General features: G+C 37.5%; 1 protein-coding gene across 12 annotated transcripts in view; it reads right to left on the bottom strand.

The window, feature by feature from the left end:
* The window catches only part of DNM3 (dynamin 3), a 576,940-nt gene that overhangs the window by 553,668 nt on the left and 10,276 nt on the right, over positions 1–12,996 (bottom strand). The window lies entirely within an intron of this gene.

Consider the following 12,996-nt stretch of genomic DNA (forward strand, 5'->3'; position numbering starts at 1 on the left):
TATTTACAAATATTCAATCTATATAAAAATTTTTAAGGAGGGAATTTATTGAAAAAAGCAAGCCACACAATGACAATTCCACAATAAGTGTTGTGCCTCCTTCCAAACAGAGGTGTCTGTTGCATATTTATAAACTATGATCTCTTTGTGCTTCTCTTGGTTCCTGCCTAATAGGAAAGCCCCTTTTTCTAAGCTCAGGGGCCTCCACTTAACACATTATGCTTCCACAAGTCCTGTCTGTTCTATAGACAACTGGCAGTTTGTCCTCTAGGCTGGCAAGCCTTATCATGAGCTCTGTTAGCTTCTTTTAACCAGTTACCAGGTCTTGTCCTCCTTACTGGCACAGCTCCTTAATGTTCAGGCAGCTGGAGACCTTAATGGAAAATATGCAGGGTAGATCGGAATATATACATATTTTCCTTCTATGCCAAATGTGTTCTTCCACTCACTACCCACAGGTCCAAACCAGGAAATGTACCTTTTGGAAAAACAGGCTTCAGTTATAGGTTTTTGTAATTTGTCTTAAATGGTATGCCAAGAAAATGCAGCATTTTAAATACAGCAGGTGTCCTTGCAATCCCTGCAATGAAAGCAATCTCTCAGTCATGTTTTGCTACATGCAAATCTTTGCTTAAGTACTATTTTTTAAACTATCATTTATTGACGAGTATATTAGACATTTAAAACCCACTTTTTAGACTCTGCAAAGGGAATTGAGATAATGTTTATTATCTCCATTCTGCAGATGAGTAAATAAACCAAGAAAGCCACGTAAGTTTTAAAGTCCTTGGCGTTTTGCACATACAGCCCAGACTCTGGATAATTCTTCTGTGTTCAAAGAGCTCATTCATTCAATAAGGCTCATACTAAGTATCTCCAGTCTTTCAACACACACTTAGTAAATACCTTCTACCTGTGGGCTTAGTGAAGGCTTTCAAGAAGAGGTGATAACTAGTTCTTGTAAGTAGAGTTAGCTTGGCAATATGGAAACCGAAGAGCCTTCCAGGTAGAGGGGAACATGTGTAACGCTATGGAGACATGAAAGGGCTTGCTGCATTCTAGGAACCTTAGTCGTTCAGCAGGACTACACACCCCAGTGCATAGAAGGAGAAGGAGAGAACGGACATAAAGGCAGATGGCAGACCATGAAGGAAACTCTACAGCATGCTAAGAAGCTGGGTAACAGGGATTTTAGCAGTAAAGTGGTTTGATAAAACATGCATTTTAGAAAATTCATGTAACTGTTATTGGCTTATGAAAAGGGAAATTTCATAAATATTTTGAATATATTTCTCTACTAAGCTCACATTCCCATTTCCTCAAATAGTCTTTGTATACTTTTTTCCTGTCTTTCTGCCCCTCCCTCTGCTTCCTACCCTACCATCAGCTGATGCTATCACTTCATTAAACTGGAGCTTCCCTACATTCCCCACCAAATCGATACACCCTTCTTGTCTGCACCAGCTTCTTTACCTTTCAGTTACAGTGGATAAGATATCCCTACTCCTCTGTGGGATGCCCATCTCACCATACTTTCTCAAGCATGTCCTGCCTCTCTCTTCTGCTTTTCTGTACTTTGTCATCTATATCTTCTTCTGGGTCTTACCTTACTTCTTGGATCCTACTTCTGGGTCATTCCTACTAGCAAACAAAAATGCTCTAATATCTCCCATCAAAAAAAGCATCCCCTTTGAATGTTATGTATTGTCTTTAAAAAAAAAAAAAAAAGCACACCCTCCTTTGCCCTAGACTCTCTTCCAACTTCTCAGAAGAGTTATCTACACAGTGTGTCCCCATTTATTCACCTCTCATTTTCTCAACCACTCCAGTAAGGCTTCCCAACTCCTACCACTCCAACAAAACTACTCTTTTCTCTCAGTTCTAAACAGTCTCTAGATTTTCTTTCTAGTTCTTTGGCCTCTCCTTCTTGCGCTTCCTTGCAGGGCCCTTCTGTTGCTGCTTCTCTTTTCCTTCTTTCATATACTCTCCCTCAAAGTGATTTAACTCTGTCCTAAGGTTTTCTTTTAATTGAGATATAATTTAAAGATCATAAAAGTCACCCTTTGGAAGTGTAATTTGGTGATTTTTTAGTATATTCATGATATTATAAAACACCATCTCTATTTAATTCCAGAATATTTTTATCACCCAAGAAAAACTCCATACCCATTAGTAGTCATTCTCCATTCCTTCCTCTCCCTAGGCCCTGGCAAACACCAATCTGCTTTCTGTCTCTACTCTATACATTTCATATAAACGGAATCATATACTATTGGCCTTTTGCGTTGACTTCTTTCACTTAGTGTAATGTTTTTAAGATTTATCCATGTTGTAGCATGCATGTATTAGTACTTAATTCCTTTTTATGGCTCAATAATACTCCATTGTATTCAATGTATGTCACATTTTGTTTATTCATTGATCAATTGGTGGGTATTTGGGTGTTTCCACCTTTTGGCTATTATGAACAATGCTACTATAAACATTTATGCACAAGTTTTTGCATGTACATATTTGTGTTTTAATTTGTCTTCAGCATGAATCTAGGAGTTGAATTGCTTTGTATAACATTATGATAACTATGTTTAACTTTTGAGGAATTTGCCAAACTGTTTTCCAAAGTGTCTGTACAATCTGACACTCCCACCAGTAATGGATGAGTGTTCCAATTTCTCCACATCCTCACCAGCAGTTGTTAGTATCCCTCCTTTTTATCATAGCTGTCCTAGTGAGATACCTAGTGGCATATCATTGTATTTTAATTTGCTTCTCTACTGACTACTGATGTTGAGCATCTTTCCATGTGCATATTAGCTATTTATAAATTCTTTAGAAAATCAAGTCTTCTGCCTATTTTTTAATTGGGTTATTTGTCTTTTTATTGTTGTGTTATAAGAGTTCCTTTCGTATTCAGGATGCTAGTTCCCTATCACATATATAATTTGCAAAATTTTCCCCCCATTCTCTGGGTTATCTTTTCATACCCTTAATAGTGTCCCTTGAAGCACAAAAGTTTTTAATTTTGATGTTGTTCACTTTAACTACTTTTTATTTTGTCACTTATGCTTTGGGTATCGTAGCTAAGAAGCTACTGTCTAATCTAAAATCGCCAAGATTTATACTTGTGTTTTCTTCTAAAAATTTTGTAGCTTTAGCTCTTACATTTAGGTCTTTGATCCATTTTGAGTTAATCTGTATATATGATGTGAGGCAGGGGCCCCAATGTATTCTTTTGCACATGGATATACTGCTGTCCCAGTTCCATTTGTTGAAAAGGCTACTCTTTCCTCCATTGAATTATCTTGGTACTTTTGTTAAAAATCAATTGACCACGAATGTAACAGTTTATTTCTGGACTCTCAAGTTTAGAACTGAGAAGTGTGAGTCCTTCAACTTAATTGTTTTGTTGTGCTTTCAACATTGTTTTGGCCATTCTGAATCCTATGCAACTCCATAAAAATTTTAAGATCAGTTTGTCAATTTCTGCACAAAAATGGCATCTGGAATTTTGATAGGAATTTCATTAAGTCTGCAGATTGATTTGAGGTGTGTTGCCATTTTAACACTTAAGTCTTCAAGTTCATGAACATAGGATATCTTTCCATTTTAGTTGGTCTTCTTTAATTTCTTTCAATGATGTTGTATAGTTTTTGGTGTGCAGTCTTAAGGTTTTAAATATCAATGATATATTGACAAGTACTGATTAATATCTTCAGTTAAACTCTCCTCTGTGCCCCAGGCTCTTATATCCAACCACTTGCATACCTTACAGGCTCTAACATGCCCAAATCCATACCTTAGATGTTCAACTTCCAACTTTTTTCTCAGTCTTCCCACTACAGGAAATGGCAACACTGCAATCCAGTCACAAGTCAAAAACTTGAGAGTCGTTTTTCATTCTTCCCTTCCCCATCTAGTCCATCAGCAAGTCATCATGACTCTACTTCCAAAATATTTGTAGACTCTTTATATTTCTTTCCATTTCCACTGCCTCTCCCGAATCAAAGATACCATTATCACCCACCTAGACAACTGCAAAAGATTCCTAACCCATCTCTCTGCTGCTACTTTGCCTGCCTCCAATCCATTATCATCACAGCATCTAGTGCAATGCAAGTCTAATGGAAATATAATATGAGCCATGTAAATAACTTTAAATGTTCTAATAGCCACATTACAAAAAGTAAAAAGAAGCAAGTAAAATTAAACAATACATTTTATTTAGCCCAATTTCTCCAACTTATAATCCTTTCAATATGTATTAATAATCAATATAAAATCATTAATAAGGCAGTTTGTATTCTTTTTCATAGCAAATCTTTGAAATTTCATGTGTATTTTACACCTAGAGCACATCTCAACTTGGATGCTAAATTTTTATCAGAAATACCTGATCTATATTTAAAGTTCACAAAATTTATAGTTGAAAAAGTAGCTTCATGTACCAAAACATACTTAACTGAATTTGTTATATTTTTAAATGTAGATTTAAAGTAACTAAAATTAAATTGGAAATTCAATTTCTCAGTAGCATTAGTTATAATAGCTACATGGGGTAGTGACTATTGTCTTGAAAAGCACTGACCTAGAGTAATCTTTCTCTAATGTAAATCAGATTACATAACTAACCTGATTAAAATCCTTCCTTCAGTCACTTACCATAGCACTCTGGATAAAATCTATTTTTGGCACCAACAGAGCCTACCTGAACTTCCCTCTGCTATCTTTCCTTGCTATATTTCTCCCTCTCTACTGAGCTCTGGAGACACTGACTTACCTTAAGTTCCTCCAACACACAGACTTCTGTGATCCCTCAAAGTCTTAGCACATACTGTTCCTTCTGCAAGGAATGCTCTTTCCTAGCTCTTCTTATGACTGATTCCTTGTCCTTCAGCTGAAATGTCATCTGATCAGACTGGCTTCCCTGACCAACTGATAAATATGTCACTCTCTGTCATGTTCTATCACTGTCCTGATCATTCCTGTCATGGCATCCATACTGATTTATAATTATACATTTTTATTTGTTTATTATATGTCTCTTCATTAGACTGCAAGCTCCAAAATGACAAGGAGTGTGCTTTTTCACTTATTACTGTCTTTCTCGTGCTTAAGACAGTGCCTGGCACACAGTGAATGTTCAATAAAAGGCATTACATGTTGCAGATAAATCAGGTATGAAAAAGGCTGAAAGCTCTCCATTACATTTGTAGATTAATGCATTCAATATTTATTCAGAAATTGCCATATGCTAGAAGTGAAGATAAACAAATAAAAGAGACCCTGCGCTCGAGAGGCTCACAATTTAGTGATAGAAGCAGATAAGATAATTTAACACAATGTGGTAAGTATAACATGAGAGAAATGCTCAGAGAATTATGTATACCCAGAGGAGGGACAAGAAACCTAGGAGACATGAGGAAGTGGGAGGCAGTTGGGGTATCCCAGAGGAAAGGAGACCCAAATTCAAGATAATAATAGTGGGGTGAAGAACAATAACAACGTGAACAAAGGCAATGAAACAGCGTGGTGGGTGTCTAGGGGGTATGCTACACAGCCAGGTAAAAGAATAACAACACATAACCTGGAGAGGCTGGGCTACACAGGGCCTTGTATGACATCCCAAGAAGCTTTGATGATTTTATGCTATTGGCATTAGGAACTGAAAAATTTTAACTATGACAGTGATGTGATTTAATTTGAATTCCATATCAATTATGCTATGGCTGTGTGAAAGTCAGATTGGAAGGTTACAGATGGGGAAAGTATTATGAGTCTATTGTTATAGTCCAGAAGATGAATGATGACAACATGTACTCAGTCAGTGGTTGTAGGAATTAAGCACAGATGATCAGTTTCAGACATATTCGGAAAGTAAATTAAGCTGTCTGGAGATCGTTGGTGACCTTGGGAAGGGCAGTTTCAGTGTACTGACAGGGAAGGAAGACACACTGCATTCCTTATCCTCAGCTGCAGAAATAATGGGAATTGTGGAAGTGGTGATTAATAGCTCCCATATCTGGCTGCTTATCAGGAGCATGAGGAGAGCTTCTGAAAAATACTGATTACCATGGCTTACCTCCAGACCCACTGAGTGGGCCTCCATTAGTGGAGCTTAGGAACCTTTATTTCATAAGTTCCTCAGGTAAATCTTACACAGATATCCATATACTTGCTTTGGGAGATGCTGGGATGGACCAATCTTTTCAGTATCATAATCCTTTTTTTCAAATCCATTTGGTTCCTGCATTCAGACAGTGAGAGTTATGTGGTGGTTATGAAGGGAAGGAAAGCTAAGTCAGCAGCTGAAGAGGGCAAAGGTTGAGATGGGAAAATCGCAAGTAGTTTACATCATCAAGAAAATGAAGAGAGAAGTACAGGTGAAAGAATGGATACCTCAAAAACTGAGGCACATGGGCTAAGGACACTAGTTTATCAAGCTAAGAATATTAGTGCATCAGTGAATTTTTTCTCATAAATCTAAAAATAAATCTCTTACTTAAACACGTGATCCTCACTCTCAGTACCAACCCATCTAAGTCAGATCAACAATTTAATTAGCAAAAACTCAATAAAAGTTAAGTACTTTTATTAGTCTGTTCAGGCTACCATAACAAAATACCACATGCTGGGTCACTTAAATAAAAGAGATTTATTTATTAAAGTTCTGGAAGCTAGAAGCCCAAAATTAAGATTCAGCTGGTTCAGGTTCTGGTGTGGGCTGTCTTCCTGACTTGATGATGGTTGCCTTCTCTCTGTATCCACATGGCCTCTTCTTTTTGTGCAAACAGAGGAAGAGAGAGAGAGAGCTCTCCAGTGCCTCTTTTTATAAGGACACTAATCCTATTTGATCAGGGCCTCACCCTTATGACCTCTTTAATCTTAATTACCTCCTAATTGGCCCTATCTCCAAATATCGTTATATTGGGGGTTTGGGCTTCAACATGAATTTGTGGAGGAGATACAAACGTTCAGTCCATAATGGTACCTAAAACACTATCATTCAAGATACTGTGGGGAATACTAATTAAGGGTTTGCAGTCTGTCTCACAAGCAAAAGCTAATGTTAATGAAACAGTCAGAAATATTCAAGTTTTAAACAGTTTTGAACCGTAAGTCATCAGGACATCTGAGAAGGTCAAAATCAGCATAGACAGAGTGTTCAAATGGGATGTTCCATGGATAACCCTGAGCTTGATGGTAGAATGGAAGATCTGACCAGTTGCAAGTAGAGAGAGAATGCATTCCTTCCCTCTCTAAACTTATTTACTTCTATGAATTTTACTATCCTTCCTCCAGGGATCTACTCAAAGTTTGAAATTATTTTTTATTCCCTCTCTGCCTTTCTGTCACTCACCATTTGTAATCACAGCCTCTGTCTCTGAAATGCCCTGTATCTATTTCCACCAGTAAACATACTTTTTCAAGCCCTATTACCATTCAATCATTAATTCCCCACTGGTACCTCAGATGTCTCCCTCCATCTATGTATCCTCCAGTTAATATGTGGCCAACTTAATCTTCCTAAAGCCTGACTCCAGGCACACTGCAATGTATCTTACAAATCATTAACAGCTCCTCATTGCTTCCTAAATTAAGTACCAATTCCTCATCTTAGCAATCCTCCATAGGGCCCCAATTCACTCTGCCAGCTCTATCTCCCACCACTCCTCTCCTAGACACATAGGTCACATAGAAAATTCTCTGTTCCCTAAACACATCCTTATTTCTGTGCCTCTGGCTTCATCTCGATCTATCAAATTCTTACTATTTAATGCCCATTTCAAATCCTACTAGTTTACATGAAATCTTTCTTGGACTCTCCAAAGAAAAATTGAAAGACTCCTTCTTCAGGCAAGAGAAAGAAATAAATGGCATCCGAATAGAAAGAAAGGAAGTCAAACTATCCCTGTTTGCAGAGATGACATGATTTGATATCTAGAAAACCCCATAGTGTCATCCAGCTGATAAACAACTTCATCAAGGTTTCAGGATAGAAAAATCCATGTACAAAAATCACTATCATTTCTATATACCAACAACACCCAAGCTGAGAGCCAAATCAGGAACACAATCTCATTCACAATTGCCACAAAAAGAATAAAATACCTAGGAATACAGCTAACCAGGGAGGTGGAAGATCTCTACAATGAGAACTACAAAATACTGCTCAAAGAAATCAGAGATGACACAAACAAATGGAAAAACATCCCATGCTCACGGATAGGAAGAATCAATATCATTTAAAATGGCCATACTGCCCAAAGCAATTTATAGATTCAATATTATTCCTATCAAACTACCAATGTCATTCCTCACAGAACTAGAAAAAAACTATTTTAAAATTCAAATGAACCAAAAAACAGCCAAGTAGCCAAGGCAATGCTAAGCAAAAAGAACACAGCTAAAGTAATTATACTACCTGACTTCAAACTATACTACAGGGCTACAGTAACCAAAACAGCATGGTACTGGTACAAAAACAAACACATAGACTGATGGGACAGAATACAGAATAGAGAGCCCAGAAATAAGGCCACACACCTACGACTATCTGATCTTCAACAAAGCTGACAAAAACAAGCAATGGGGAAAGGACTACCTATTCAATAAATAGTGCTGGGATAACCGGCTAGCCATATGCAGAAGATTGAAGCTGGACCCCTTCCTTACACCATATATAAAAATCAACTCAAGATAGATTACGGACTTAAATGTAAAACTCAAAATTATAAAAACCCTGGAAGACAACTTAGGCAATACCATCTGAGACGTAGGAATGGGCAGATTTCATAACAAAGACACCAAAAGCAATAACAACAAAAGCAAAAATTGACAAGAGGGATTCTAATTAAACTTAAGAGCTTCTGCAAAAGAAACTATCAATAGAGTAAACAGACAACCTACAGAATGGGAGAAAATTTTTGCCAACTATGCATCTGACAAAGGTCTAATATCCAGCATCTGTAAGTAACTTAAACAAATTTACAAGAAAAAAGTGGGCAAAGGACATGAACAGGCATTTTTCAAAAGAAGACATACAGATGGCCAACAGGGATATGAGAAGAAAAAAAAAAAAAAGCTCAACATCACTAATCATCAGAAAAATGCAAATCAAAACCACAATGAAGATACCATCTCACACCAGTCAGCATGGCTATTATATAAAAGTCAAAAAACAACAGATGCTGACAAAGATATGGAGAAATGGTAACACTTATACACTGTTGGTGAGAGTGTAAATTAGTTCAACCATTGCGGAAAGGAGTATGGTGATTCCTCAAAGAACTAAAAGGAGAAGTACCATTCAATCCAACAATCCCATTACTGGGTATATACCCAGAGAAACATAACTCATTCTACCATAAAGACACATGCATGTGAATGTTCACTGCAGCACTATTCACAATAGCAAAGACATGGAATCAACCTAAATGCCCATCAGTGACAGATTGGATAAAGAAAATGTGGTACATATATACCATGGAATACTATGCAGCCTTAAAGGAATGAGATCATGTTCTTTGCAGGAACACAGACAGAGCTGGAGACCATTAAGTTTAGCAAACTAACACAGGAACAGACAACCAAATGTTGCCTGTTCTTACTCATTAGTGGGAGCTAAATGATGAGAATTCATAAACACAAAGGAAACAATAGACACTGTGGCCTCCTTGAGGGTGAAGGGTGGGAGAAGGGAGAGTATCAGAAAAAATAACTATTAGGTACTCGATTTAGTACCTGGGTGAAGAAATAATCTGTACAACGAGCCCCCATGACACAAGTTTACCTATAAAACAAACTTGCACATGTGCCCCTGAACCTAAAATAATAATTTCTAAAAAAGGAAAAATTGGGCCAGGCACAGTGGCTCACACCTATAATCCCAGCACTTTGGGAGGTGGAGGCTGGCAAATCACCTGAGGTCAGGAGTTTGAGACCAGCCTGGTGAAACCCCGTCTCCATAAAAAAAAAAAAAAAAAAATTAGCCTGGCATGCTGGCGGGGGCCTGTAATCCCAGCTATTCAGGAGGCTGAGGCAGGAGAATCGCTTGAATCTGGGAGGCAGAGGTCTTTCAATTTTTCTTTGGAGAGTCCAAGAAAGATTTCATGTAAACCAGTAGGATTTTAAATGGGCATTAAATAGTAATAATTTGATAGATTGAGCCGAGATCCCGCCACTGCACTCCAGCCTGGGCGACAAGAGCGAGACTCTGTCTCAAAAAAAAAAGGAAAAATTGCTCTTTTCCTTTGATCATCCAGAACACTCTGCACCTCTAAAGGCACCCAAATTCTGTCTAAACTTCCATCCCCAGTAATAATAATCATAAACAGGTAACTCTGTTACCATGTGACAGACACTCTCCTAAGTGTTTTACATGTATTAATTTAATTTTTACAACCACCACATGAGGAGGGTACTACTATTGTCCCATTGTACCAATGAGGAAGCTGAGGCACAGGCAGGTTAAGTGATTGCCTTAGATCACAGAACTATTAAGTGGCAGAACTAGGATGTGAACCCAGGGAGTCAGGCTCCACAGAACACATGTTCTTTACCTCAACACTCTGTAAGTTCTGACTACACTCTATGCTAGTCTACACAAGATTCTGTTAAGGGTAAATTTTTTTTTTTCCATCCCAAAACAGTGTCTTTCACAAAGTAGGAACTCAAGTATAGGTTGATTGTTTGAACCCCTTTTGGTCATAAAATATGCTCTCCTCAAGCTATACATGTTCTTAAGTCATCAGAAATTGCCACTGCATATACAGAAAAGATGAAAAGAATGAGGTGAAAACCTCTGGGAGGAGTGGAAAACAAAAGCTGAATGGGCAGAAAGTTTTGAAAACCAAGTAGAGATTTTTAAAGGGGAGGGAGGGGACTGCAGGTTACTGAGGACAGAGATATTAAACTTGTGTTTTGGAAGATTAACCTGAGAGCAGCAATATTTACATGGAATAGATGAATAAGAAATGGAGAGAGTGAGAGGGCAGGATGCTGTCAGAGTTATCCCACATGCGAAAGGAGGACAGCTGAGACTCTGATGGTCAGAATGAGAATAAAGAGGAAAAGGCTGACCAAAAAGATGTTTTGAATAAAGAAATTACAAGATGTGTTAGATATAGGAAGATTTTAAAAATAAAAAAAGGAAACTGAACTACGTTTATTTTTTAAGTTTCTAGACTAGTACACCACTGAAAGAAATTGGGTCAATTAGAAAAGCAGATTTTAAAATTAAGCTTTTTAAAAAATAAATAAATACAGACCAGGCACAGTGGTTCATGCCTGTAATGCCATCACTTTGGGAGGCCAAGGCAGGAGAATTACTTGAGCCCAGGAGTTCAAGACCAGCCTGGACAACATAGGGAGACCCTGTGTCTACAAAAAATAATTTAAAAATTAGCTGAGCATGGTGGTGCGGACTTGTGGTCTCAGCTACTCGGAAGGCTGAGGTGGGAGGATCTCATCAGCCAGGGAGATCAAGGCTGCAGTGAGCAGTTTTCATGCCACTGCCCTCCAGCCTGGGTGACAGAGCTAGAGCCTGTCTCAAAAAAAAAAAAAGAATAAATACAGTTTACCTCTAAAACACCCTTAACCACAGCTGCTTCATGGAATTAGCCATTCCAGGAGAGAGTCCAGCTTCTTTACATCCATACAATGACAGGCATAATGATTTTTTGAAGGGCTAGACCCAGAGAGGTCTTAACTCTTTTATAAGTCTGTCATTTCTTATCTACCTACAGATAACCTACAGAAAACACACATTTTTTTAAAGCCAGGTTTCTCTCTGACATCCATCAAGCCAAATCGTAGACTGTTTAAAACAAACAAACAAACAAACAAACAAACAAAAAACCTTCAAAGTCCTTTTGTTCAACCCCTCTCCTGACTACACCATGCCAAGCAGCCAGCAAGTCATCAATCGCCAGTCTCTACACTTATGGGGATGGAATACTTACTGTTTCACAGGCAATCCATTCCATTTTTTAAAGTGTTCTATTGAACAGTCTCCTCTACGTTAAGTTTAAATCTATCTGCCTGTAACATTCACCCATTTGTTCTAATTATGTCTTCTGGGGAGATAACTGAGTCAGTCTAATCCTTTTCCAATTAACAGCTCCTCAAATATTTAGAGACAGTATCATGAACTCACCAACTATTTTCTGACAAATGGCTCTCATAAGAATTGTTAGCCTGGGTATCCTGACAGTGCAGTGCATAGCAATCCTGTACCCACTGGATCACCAAGCTCTTTGAAGGAGCTGTTGCATACCAGAGCCTCGCACAACTCCTGGCATACTGGGGACTCTCAACATATGATTCTTTGTAAATGACTCAGTAAATGGACAAATCCATCTGCTAAAAGAATTTTCAAACATGTCCTTTCTTAACTGGTTGTATCATCTACCTACAAACAAGTTTATTAAATTCTCTCTGTCCTCAAAACTCAAATAAATTTCATATAAAGAAAATATAAATTCAGAAGTAATCTGGAAGATAGGCAGGTAAATGAAATATCTTACTAAGAAACCTCAATAGGGGAAAGGCATTTATGTGGTATAAATATAATGTATTTTGGAATGTCTGAATTTGTATTACATGTACATATCACTTTTTCAATTAAAAGACAGCTTTTTTAAATTAATAAAGTTATTTCCATTTTAATTCATCCTAGTGGAATAGTAATGGTATAGTGTGAATTGTGTCTTCTCTAATAAAAAGATATGTCCTGCCATTTAAATAGAGAATAACCAAATAAATGACTAGAAGTAATATTAGATTTAATCTAGATCAGAGGCATTCAGCAATTTTGAGGATAACCCATAGTAAGAAATACATTTTACATTGCAGCCTAGTATGCATATACAAATATGCAACTAATACAAAACTTTCACAAAGTGTTACTTATAACTACCTTGGATGTAGTCTGATACTTCGTTTAACACTGTCACACACAATCTACTAAACTGATATCATGGCCCACTATTAGGTCAC

This window comes from Gorilla gorilla, chromosome 1, assembly GCF_029281585.2.
Source record: "Gorilla gorilla gorilla isolate KB3781 chromosome 1, NHGRI_mGorGor1-v2.1_pri, whole genome shotgun sequence".
Lineage (NCBI taxonomy): Eukaryota > Metazoa > Chordata > Mammalia > Primates > Hominidae > Gorilla > Gorilla gorilla.